At 39.7% G+C, this 12,607-nt stretch overlaps 1 protein-coding gene across 13 annotated transcripts in view; it reads right to left on the reverse strand.

Moving 5' to 3' along the window:
- foxp1b (forkhead box P1b) overlaps positions 1–12,607 on the reverse strand; it is a 206,456-nt gene that overhangs the window by 182,883 nt on the left and 10,966 nt on the right. For 11 of the 13 annotated variants that reach the window (XR_015777714.1, XM_088083551.1, XM_088083573.1 and 8 more), the window contains exon 2: positions 441–518. The exons of the other annotated variants lie outside the window; for them this stretch is intronic. The gene's annotated coding sequence lies outside the window, so the exon portion shown is untranslated. The remainder of the gene's footprint in view (positions 1–440; positions 519–12,607) is intronic. 13 annotated transcript variants of the gene reach the window in all.

The raw sequence follows: 12,607 nt of genomic DNA on the forward strand, positions 1-12,607 counted from the left end.
GTTGGCTCTGCTGATTCTGAACTGAGCGAAGTCCCAGACCTTTTTTAAAATTGCTGGAAAATCAGATATGTAGGCAGCAATTCAGACTCTTAGAACCAGTCCTCACAAATACAGTCCTGGAGTTTAATTTATACAAAATTATTGCAATATTGGTGCTCAGTAAAGTCATAAAACGATATTTTACCCAAACTATTCAGCCATATTCTGCACTATATGTGTTTATCATTCACGTCCGTGCTCACTGGCCTCAGCAGCTGAGCAATAAAAGTGATGAAAGCTCAGAATACATCTACTGGGATGTGCTTCCAGCTTATTATGGTCTGATACAAATAAGCCTAATAGTCGAGAAGAACAGCGCTTTTGGAGTCACTTCACAGACAAACTGCACAAACGTTACCATATGAAATAAGAGACGGGTTGGTGGGAGGACTGCCACATACCCTGATCACTGGTGCAGGACAGATTGGCGCTCCATTCCTCCAATCAGAATTTAGCACACAGTCTCGAGGGCAGGACCACTGGGGTTTCACAGAGGACAAAAACAGAGAGAGAGAGAGAGAGAGACAAAAGGGGGGGGGGGAAGATACAACTATTACAAACAGGAAGTGAAAAGGTGGGGAAAGCCCCTACACTGCTCTAATGAGCCCACATGTACAGAAATGACATAAGAACTGGCAAAAGTAAAAGTGCTCATCGTCAGCCGCAAGTATTTGATATGTTATGACGCACCGATTCCTGTTGGTATCCCCTGGCCTACATACATAAAAAATTATCTTTCATATCTGAAAACGCAGATAAGCAGCTATGACGGACACAAATGATGTAAAATACAGGCAAATGGTAAGTATCACAGTTTCTGTGGTTCGTTTCTCAGCTTTAAACAGTAAACATGTCACATGGTTGACCTTTGTTAACATCTCATAGCACTTTGATAAACCCACATAAAAACGTGCTGCTTTCATTTCATAGAGCCGTGCGTGAAGTCAACTGTGATAAAACACATACGCCAACAGTATGCACGGAATTTAAAAGGTGTGTATTTTTTTCTATTCAAAGTTCCCCGATAAGAGAAGACAAATGTCAGAAAAATATCAAACACATCCTAAATTGATTACAGATCCACCACAAAAATCACTTTACGGCAAATTAACAATATAAAAATTAGGAGATTACTACAAAAGGGGACCCATTACGCTCATTTTTGCTCATTTTTGCTCATTTTCAGCTTCATACTTGTATTTAAGGTTTCTAAATGAACAAAAAACACTCATACTGCCTGTGACAAAACACCTAGTTTATTCACCCTCTGTCTGAAATGCTCCATTAAGTGCCTGTCTCATATAGCCCACCTCCCAAAAAAGCCCAATCTGCTCTGATTGGTCAGCATTTTTGGGTCTTCTATATCTCTGCGTCTCTGCAGTGTCATTGCAGCCAAGGTATGACTGCAACAGAGAATAGCAGCACTTTTCACCATGGAAAAAAAAGTTTCTAAACACAACAAGACATGTTCCAATTTGAATACGATCCTAAATTTGGGACAAACTGACATCATCTGCAACTAAAACATTTGGTTTCCCTGATGTTAGTATGTAGCTACATGTATGTCAGCACTGTACTTGCAGCTAGAGAATGACTGCAACTGCAAGTACAGCGGTTGTTTTTACAAATGTCATTAAAAACATTGATTTGACCATACATATCTATACTAACTATTTTAAATTGTTTAAATAGGCTATTTTTTCAATATTAATACCCCAGTATAAGCTGTGCTTTCTTGCTCTGTTCTATGGCTGATGTTTACAAAAATCATTCTCTTGTTCCCTGCTACGTACAAAGAAAAGAAAAGTTGTTGTTGTCATGTTACTGTCTTGTTATATTTATCTTAAAATAAAAAAGAATTTATGTAAATTTTCTCTCTGGTATCAAAAATGGTCTTGAACATCAATATTTTTTAAGCATTGTGACAATACTTTTTCAACAACGCATCACCTATGAAAGTTACGTGTTCAGATCATTCAGAACAGATGGATACCTGAGGGTTTTTTCATACTTGTATTAATTCTTCATGCATTTACCTCATTAATTTGAAACTCTCGCCACATTTAATATGAACATCCTTCATTGTAACACTAAATATACGACACAAATTACAGAAAAGCATAATAAGTCCCCTTGAAGCACTGTAACAATCTGCATGATGGTATGAAACCACATGTCTGTTTGCTCTGGAGACTATTCTCACTAATACAGTGACCTATAAACCCTCCAGTGGTCTCCACCTTAGTAGAAAAAAATATTAGAATATAACATGTTTTTCTTTACATAAATGATGCATGACTTGTACCACTACAACAAACACCTGAAACAACAGTTTGTTTATTAAAAAACCTGGTGTTAAGCTCAAAAGCATTCATCTGTAGCCAGACAAACAAGTGGAAAGATGCTAATGACTTCCAGATACGCTTCAGATCATGCAAATGAGGCAGCAGAAAGGATGGCTCCTGGTTTTGTCCCTGTCACAGGAGTCATGGCTGCATGTGTGGCTTGTTGCCCCGTGATATATGTGTGTACCACTTTGCTGTTTTAATGTGGCCGCGTCTCCGGCAGCACAGCAAAAGCAATTCAGCTTCCAGTTAATTGGCCAGCTCTGTGAGAAAGCGTGTCAAAAACTAAATCTATAACTCTGTTTCTGCGTGTTAGCGGTGTAGCTCTCCAACCAGACACAACAAACCGCAGCCCCGACGTCCCAACTCCTCATAATTCACCAGTGTGGAATTCGACTAACCCCATTAGTGCAGCCGTTGTTTCTACAGCCCCGTCCACATTCCTGGACCAAACATAGGCCCCAGATAAGACCTCTCTGATTACTCAGTTGCATCGCTATCGTTACTCCTCAAAATATGTTGATCCCAACAATGAATGCCAACCACCTATGGATTTATGGCTGATCTACTGAATGTCAACATCCTTTAATATCGACTCACTTTGAGAACATTAACAGAGGGCACTCAGTGACTTCAACAAAGATCGCTGCCATGTCTCCCACATACAACTCACTCAAGCTTCAGCTGATGAGAAGATTCAAAAGAGATGGAATTTATGAGCAGACTCACAAAAGGGATGTTAAAATAGCATGGGAGTGCATCAACACTAATGAGGTTGCTCTGATTTTGAGTCTTTATTGCAAATTAACAAGCACTGGATTTTATAAAGTGGTTAGGTTTAACAGTGTAATGTGTCCATAAAAAAGACTAAACAACCAAACACTTTGAGATATACTGCTACTGAGACGCCGACACCAAGTTAAATATTTTTACCTCCGGCTGTAAAGCATTCTCACTCTGTGGCCTTTTGCATGCCAGCTGCTCAACACTCGACTCACTCCTGCTCTGGAAACATGTGGTTGTAATCCCCTCTTTTCACTCAAATTACAAACTGTGTCAGTTTCTGAGGAAACTCTGCATCCAGCCACTTTGCAGCAAGCGTGTTAATTGCCGCTCATTTGTGAGTTTCCAGGCAAACTAGACGGGCATTTGAAGCTGTCCATCCTTGTTGAGAGGTATGAGAAGGGGCAGAAGTTAGGGCCCGTCAGGTGAACCAAATAATGTTTTTTGCTATTTAAATCAGTACAAGCCATTTGCTGCAGGTCTGAAAATACAGCATTTACAAATATTTGAAGTTATTGTCATGTTACACCATTAACTACAATGCAGAGCTTATGTAACTTATTCAAATTGTCAAAAAGAAAGAAACGTGAGTGTGAAAGGGAAGAGGAGCATAATAAAGCATTCAGAAGAGATAATATTTTAAAAGACTGCAACCTGGCATCCATAAGGTCTATAAAAGGAATCCACTGCATGGTACAACTTCACACATTTTTGGTACCAGGTGCTTTTCTCTGCTTTGTTTTCCACTGGAAATAATACCCTCTAAGTGTAGGCGGGATTCTCAGCTGATCACCATAGCGAGAACACATGAAAGTGACATCATCTTCAACATAGGGCTGGGCAATACACCAATACCATATTAATACTGTGATATAAGACTTGATTTCGTCTTATATTTTGGTTATTCTAAGTGTTGTCTTTTCCTGGTTTTACAGGTTGCATTACAATAAAATTATGTATTTTTTCTGAATTAACCAGACTGTTGTAGTTGTTCTATTATTTGCCTTTCCTCACTTAGTCATCATTGATTATTATTTAAAACAAATCTCATCTTGTAAATATTTATTAACACCCCAATAGTCAGTCCTGCAATATTGTTGCATTATTGGGATTTTTGATTTTCGCTGTATCGGCCAGCCCGACTCACATGGTTCTTAATTTTTAAGACCTGCTCCCACCCCAGAACCGCTACATGCAATACTACATCTGCACATATGCAAATGACCAATTAGTTTCATAACCTTGAGCAGCTTATCTGTTAACATTACAGTTAACATGCCTGTAACTAACACACCTGACTAAAGCCACCCTATAATCTCAGTGGCGCAGAATACAGAGCCGACACAAAAAGTCAGCAGTTGGAGGATTAAAACATTCAAACATTATACTAAATTATGATTATATTCTTTTTTTTTTTTTTTTTTTTTAAATATATTCATAATTAAACACCCCCAGACCCACGATTTCCAACCCAGTGAAGAACTCTACACTGAATTCTTTAATTGGCAACCAACAAAGGAGCGTCTTTATCTCCTGAATTGTATGGTTCAGAAAAGTTTCGCAGACTGCCATTTTTTTAAATCTGGGTTGAGTGAATTAAAAAAAATGTTGCTCGTTACTGACAGTAACTTAAAAAAGGCAGATTTGTGCAGAATGTCCCATGCAACATTAGTGACCGTTCTCTCTGACCTGATCTGTGGTCTGCAGTGTTTTAAATTCAATTTGGTGCCAAAACAAGAATCACTATTCACAACTTTCAGCCTGAGAGAAACCATGCTGCAACACTCTAAAACAGAGTCAGGCCACTGATCAGGTATTGAGACTGCTGCCACACTGGGGGACATTGGTGCGGTATCGGATCAATGGCTTGACCCATTAAGTCACAGCACTCCCAGTACCTCATCTAAGAGCCGGTCTTCGGGAACACCCATGGCTGACCCATGCTGCTGGGGACAATTACAAGAGAGTGGTCTTTCAGGGCCGACGCCCACTTGACCCGGTAGCGTAAAGACACGGAGGAGATCCACATGATTTAAACTCCTCCCCAAGACGTGCTGACAAGGTTAGAGGGTCAACGCAGACATTAACAGGTCAGTGTGTGGCCCACTTGGGAACAATTACTCCCAGTCACAGCTAAGTGGACACTTGATTGAACACGACGGAGGCAGGACACACTTCCCACAGATAACAATCCCCAGAGCCATTTAGGATAAAAAGCCCTTGTGATACAGCCTTTATGGGCAAAATTCATCTTCCTTTTCCCTTTTAAAAGAATGTGAGAGTGTGATAGAGAGCCATTCTCTCAAAGAGATGAGTCTCTCAAAGCATTACCATTTTCTAGCAATACTAATAGCTGCTTATGACACAGAAACAATTACAAGGTGACTGGGAGAAAAAGCTAAACAATGGGACGAGCTGTTAAGATTTCATTTTTCATTTGTGGAAAAAACTGATATCTCTCCGAAGAAATGGTCATGTCTTGAAACACACTTCGACAGAATACTCATATTTCACAATCAAAACAACGGCGGCAGAAGTGCAGTTTAACATAAATATACCAGTCCGCAATAAATCTCTCATCTCTAATTAACTGTGTGGGTGCTGCAGTTTTTTTATGCCGTTCGACCTCTAACCTACTGACAGTTTGACCCCTCTCCCACCACAATGACTAAAACTTTGCCTCGAACATCTGGTGTCTTTAGACAGCGGCAAGCACCCTCCCCAGCTCTGAGTCGTTTCATGTCACAACTCAACAACAAATAGTTTGTGTTTCATCATAAAGTGTGGGGTTTACCATGTACTGCAGGAGATAAAAACTAAACAGATGTTTGGGGGTAGCTACTGCAGATAAAACAGCAAACTAAGCAATGTGTATCTCTGTGTAAAATGGTCACTCGTTTTGTTTTTGTACACAAATAGGGCTTATCGATCCGCGAACACATTTCCCCCAGCATTTGCATAAGCTGTGTGTTGTTTGTGGTGTTGTTTCTTTTTTTTCCCAGGGGCTTTGTTTATTTATTTCTCTGCGTTGAGGAAATCAGTTTCACATTGCCCCCCCCGATCTGCAGCGGTGGCTGGCGCTGCAGCTGTTGGTTGTTAGTGGCTGGAGATGACACAGTTCGCCACTTCTGCCGGGAGACAGCCTGCACGGAGAGCGGCGCAGCTGCAGAGCAGGAAAACTCATGCAGAGGAGAGACTTTGACATTTTTAAGATAAGAAGGTAAAGAAATAGCGTTGTTGACAGACTTATATTACTCCAGAGACAAAGCTCATCACATGCCTCCCTCGCCTTTTTACTGAAGAATCAAGAAGCCCGACATTAGCAGAGGAAAAAAATACCAACTCCTGCTGTGAATCTCTCTCCCCTATGTCTCTATCCCGCCCTCCTCATTAACGGGGCTCTTTTCCAATTCATTTAGGACCCCTGAGATACAACCTTCCCCAAGAATTCAGCAAAGTGGCACAACATTAACCCATTTGCACACGCTGAGTGCAAAAGCAACAGGCTCACCGGCTGACCCATTGGCTGTTGTGGCAGTCAGCTTTATTCCCCTGGACGGTTTTGTAACCAAGTGGGCATCATGCGAATACCATCTGGGTACCACTTATTTAAAGCTGGCAGAAGTCCCGTGGCAGCCAGCCTGGCAATGAGGAGAAGGGAATAAATTGCATCATTTACTTAACATGCATTTACCGTTGTGCCCGTTAAAAGCCCATGACTAAATAATTTGGTTTTTTCGGGTGCCAGTTTCCGCTGTCAGCCAAATTGTGTTACAAACAGAGCAACTGTCAAAGGGCTGATAAAGGAGATATCGAGATGTTAACCACATGAAATCGCATTTACCACCAAGTATATTAACAGCCCTCGATCCATTTACACCAAAGAAATCTCCCAGTGCGTTATGCGCCGCACAAAACCCATAAACAGACAATAAACACATTGTAATTATAATGCCAACTCTTTAATTACGTGTGTCATTTGGGGATGGTCGAGCTCGCTAATTGTCAGAGTGATGTGAAAGGATTGGGGGAGGCAAGAAGGAGATCAAGCCTCGGGCCCCAATGAGAACCATATTCCCCACTCTCGGAGCGTGTTAGAAGGCAGAAAATTCAATTGGCACGGTTCCAGAGAAGAACAGTCCAAACAGCCTTAATCAGCAGGGACAAACTCCATGCAAATCATTTACATTAGCACGAGTGCAGAGAAATATCTAAGGTTTCACTCCCAGAACATGAAAGCAAAGAACATGTTTGCCTCCTATAACCTCACAGCCAGGTGACTTAATACAAAAACACGAGTTCAGTTGGGTCAGTTTCCTTACACCATCAAAAGAGGCATAAAACTAAAAGTGCACCTACGACTCTTATTTAGCTAGAGTTGGAGTGGGAGAAATATTTCACTTGTCATTATTATTCTATGGCAATTCTTTTTATCTTCTGCAGCAGAAACCATTAAATTACAGGACAGAGACAAAGCAGAATGTGGATGACACAGTTTAATCCTATTATTGCCAGTAAACAGTAGACTTATTACAGAATGTTTAACAAAAAAGGCCCATAGTTGGTTGTCTGCATAGACAATGGACCCAGCATCACTGTTTGGTATTAATATTGTGTATTTTTACCCTGCTTACGCTCATAAGACCATTTTGGCTTACATTTATAAAAGGAATGACCATGAGTGTTTAGGTACAATATGGACATCAACATTTCTAACAGAGTTATTGGTTTCAGTTTTGTTTTCTTTTGGGGGTTTTTTTGGCTTAGTAAAAGAAAGCATATTCATGGCAATTAGAATCATAGATTGACTCTTTAAATTTTGAGGATGGTACGAAGTAATGCATAGTAACTATTATCAGGGTTTTCCACATGTTCATTTATTTGTGGCAGCCTGCCACAATTAAAACATTTTCCACCACAAATAGATTTTATCTTTTTGGAGCTGGTCTGTTTTTTAGGAGCACTGATGAAATATATTTACAGTTTTTCTCTGCACCTTACTTTCGGAGCACAGGGCATACTCTGGGCACAGATGGAGCAGCAGAACATCAGGTGCATTAAATTCCAAATGTTTATATTTATATTTTTTTAAATTTCACTGGTCATTTTTCTGGGTATATAAGTTTGCATTTACTCACAGCAGCCACTTCTCTTATCCACCGATCTGATCTCATCAGTTCTGAGCGAATCTACCCCGTGAGTCACAAACTACTGCTACAGGGAAAAAAAAGATCTCATGTTGAGCTCCACCTATGTTGAATTGATGGAGCCGAAGCTGCAAAAAGCTCAAAATGTATTGAGGGGACACTAATGATATGAAACACAAAAGCATTTAAAAGAAAAAAGAAAATCTGCTGTTATTTTTACTGCCATGGAAATATTTGTAAGCCATATTTAAATTTTACTGCATATTCTATGCAAAGCTTGTGTATATATATTTAATCTCAAGTTTGATGCAAGCATTGCACACTTTAGGATCAATAAAAAAGGAAAGGCACTTAATTCAAAGATTAGACTATGCCCTAACAAAGCACCTGAGTGCATGAAAGAGCACAATGCTTTATTTATTAATGCTAAATTAGTTTGGACAAGAACAGGGATACTTCTAATTTTCAACACACTAAATTAGGGTTTGCTTGCAATACAAAAAAACTGGAATAAGACTCACAGTAAATTAACATATAGCATACACAATTATCTGCTATACTTTAAAGTGATCACCTCCACACAAATAAACTGCAGCTACCCATGTGTTGCCATCAGCACATGGGTAGCTGCAGTTAGCAACAGTATTGTCTGTTTAGGCAAGAACTTGTTTTTCCAAGTCTGGTCACATGAGCTGGAAAATCGTTGCTTATTTTTGGATCAGAGTCCAAACAAGAAGTGAGCAGCCTCAGACACCCTACAGTATTAGCATATACAGTATATGGCATTGAATGTGGTGGACAAAGATCACAGAGTGAATTATTGAAACCGCCATAAGTACAGTGCGCTCTGAAAACACTTCACGAGATGACATCTCGCAGATGAATCATCAGCCAAGCACTGAGAAATGTCAGTTAGGCAATGAGAAACTGTCTCCACCATTGTTTACATATTGACTGGCACTGTGTGGTTGGCCCTGATGAGAACAACACACGGCCTCCAATGGCATGATCTCACTTGGTGGAAAAAGAGCTGTCACTGTGAATCTGGTAGGAGGGTGTGGCATCGCAATCAATGAAGGTGGAGACAAAACAAATCTATTATTGGTTCCACGGCATGAAATCATACATTAGCTAAGCCCCGGTTCTGAAACAGTCGATCCCGCGCCAGTTACTCTGCAATTTACTGCTCAAATTGTTCTCACCTCTGCTTTTTCCATCCCTCTGTCTATGTGAGGTTCAACTGAGCACTTCACTGTGGCCTGCAAGGTCTTTTACACAGGGCCGCTATTGATGAAAGAGATCAGAGTGACTGAGTGAAAGAGAAAGAGTGCATGAAGGATACAGAATTTTCATCTGCTATCCATCTCATATTCTAATGTAGCCATTATGCTCTATAAAGAGACTGCTCATCTATTCATTTTATGGGGAATTTGCAAAAAAGATGACACTGCAAGAGGGTCGGTCGGATTGATTAAAATTCTTTGAATTAGCCCTTCAATCACTGCATACAATTGTGTATGAAGTACACAGAAATGCACTCAGAATCCTGGCCTGAATCCTCTCTGTAGTTGGATATGAAAAGATTGATTTACTCATTGCTAACTGTGAGTTGTTTTCAGTGCGAGGAATTGATTGGTCAACACATTAAAAGCTTGTACATCATGCACTCCACATACACAACATGAAAAGGCTTTTAGAAAAAATGTCCAATACCTCAGAACAGCTGATTGCTTAAGCCACTGCACATTTACAGCATTTACAACAGGTGCAGAACATTCCCAACAAAAGGCTGTAAACAGTAAATAGTAAATGGTTAACAGTGGCAAGCTGGGAGGAAAGCAGCTCTGGAACACGTGTGCATGGAGACTGATAACAGAAATATTCTAAATATAAATAAGACAATAAATAAAATGTGAAACAAATTTGGTTCCCTTTCAAACACAAACTATATATCTAATGTGGTTTAACGTGTGTTTGATCAAGCTACTTCTGTCACAAACTAATCTCTGGAACGTCCGATTGTCATCATCAATTACAAGATCTGCAACTGATGATGTATTAACATCACTGCTAGCCTACAGAATCAGATCTTTTCTCATGCTTCTTCACGATAGCTCCTGGAACAAATTAAGTAACAAATAAAGTTTCAGTTCCAGTTCAGATTCTCTCTCTCACTCACCCACTCACACTCTCCCTTTCTCTGTCTTTATCTTGGTCTTTTTTTAGACTAATCACGTAGTCACTAAGATAAATGTCTTGTTAGCCACAATAACAATTAACAACATTTCCATCTCTAATATAAAAGTGTGTTAACCCATTCATAAGAAAGCCGAGCAGTGTCAGGGTCATAGAGCTAAGTTAGCATTCATTCATTCAGGCTTAATACTGGTTTATTAAACGGATATTCAAGAGTTTATGTTAGGATGTCTGCAGCTATTAGACGCTTAAATTTAATGGTTTTTAAGGTCATTTTTAACCAAATGTAATTTTTTTTTCTTAATCAAGCATTGCAGTTTAGTAAAAAGATAAATAGCATACACGACTCCTGTGCAGAGCTTTATGTAGGAATATGGTTACTAGAATGAGTTAGATTCATCTACATTTTACCAAAAAGTAAGTGCAAGTTTAAAATAAAGTTTTAGGTTAAGTAGTACATTTTACAAATTTACACAGAAGGGCTTTCTCTCTCTCGCACCTTTTCACAAAAAGAAATAAAAGATGAATAGAAGAAATTCCACAGAATATTTGTGGCAATTAAGACCTCAAAAGAGAAATATTTAAGACTATTTAATGACTTTTAAGGCCTAATATCTATAAAATTGAATTTTTAAGGACCTGCAGACACCATGGTGGAATATATCTTGTCTTGTGGGAGATAGGTTTTATGTAGGAGTATGGTTTATACGAATGAGTTGGGTTCCTCTACATTCAGACTTCCTCGTAAGTCTGACGAAGAGCGTTTTGGCTCGAAACATCACTTATTTCACAAATTAAATCCTTTAAGGGGAGCTCCCCGATGTGCAGACCTCTATCTTTTCACATTTTGGTTTATCTTGGATCCAGTACCCACTACGGGATGTGTTTGTCTTGTTTTTGAATTCCTCTACATTTTAGCCAATACGTAAGACTAAGTACAAAGTTAAGAATTAGATTCATTGGCAGGGTTAAAGATCTGTAGCATTAAGTATGCAGACTTTTACACAAGCTGAGCTCATTCATTAAAAATGAATTAATGAAATAATATATATATATAGGCAGTTAAGATCCCAGAAATTCAAATTTCAGAACATTTATGACTTTGAAGGCCTAATATTCACAAAGCTGAATTTGAGATATTTTGGGAGTTTTTGGGGACCTATAAACACCCTGATATGCATTTGTGCTCTTGTGCATTTGTGCTGTGACCACTACTTTATTTTTATTTTTTTACAGATCACATTTTTACACAAGAGCTGTGTATGTGCTTCTTGTTACCGCCTGCTGTTATGTCACCTGACCTGTGTGTGTGTGTGTGTGTGTGTGTGTGTGTGTGTGTGTGTGTGTGTGTGTGTGTGTGTGTGTGCGCACGTGTCTTCACTGTACAGAGGTAAGGCACATTTGTCTAAGGAAACAGGGGAATACTAGCAGTGCTGGGCTATTACCGCCAAACAAACCGGCGCTGAAGCGTCTCCTTTAATCATTCAAACTGCATCTGAGATGAATTGACAACACGCTTTTGATTTGATAAATTGTGCAGCTATGATGGATTCATAACCTTTCATTTCATTGAAGTTTTGTGTTTCTCCCCCTATAAATATATGCTTGAGTAAATTGCATCATTCATACAGCAAGCGATAACTGTTAGAGTGAGCCTTGTGTTGTATAGAGAGATATGAGCCCAGTGCATATGATCAGGATATCAAAGTCTCCTTCAGCTCTACAAATTAACCAAATACTTCATGTTACGTGAGGACATAGACTGCTGTACCAAAACAATATTGAGCAAGCGTGTGAGGAGTAACAACTGGCTGTATGAAACCTATGAAACCTTTGCAGCTGCTTGCTGCCACTGCATTTACTGCGAAGAGACCCTGACAGTAACTTTGCGGTTGCAGCACAGCAGGAGGATGAATTTCCCACTCACAAACAACAGATTTTCCCAATTCCTGCTGCTGACTATTTCAAACTTGCCACTTGCTGCACGTCACACAGCAGAATGCTGTGCTCGCTGCTGCGTGACTCTAGTGAGCCCTGGCAGGATCAGCCACCATCATCTAAAAGGGACTTTACACACAACCGCAGCATCTAATGCTG

This window comes from Plectropomus leopardus, chromosome 2 (assembly GCF_026936395.1).
Source record: "Plectropomus leopardus strain MGB_pleo_1.0 chromosome 2, ASM2693639v1, whole genome shotgun sequence".
In the NCBI taxonomy this organism is placed as follows: Eukaryota; Metazoa; Chordata; class Actinopteri; order Perciformes; family Serranidae; genus Plectropomus; species Plectropomus leopardus.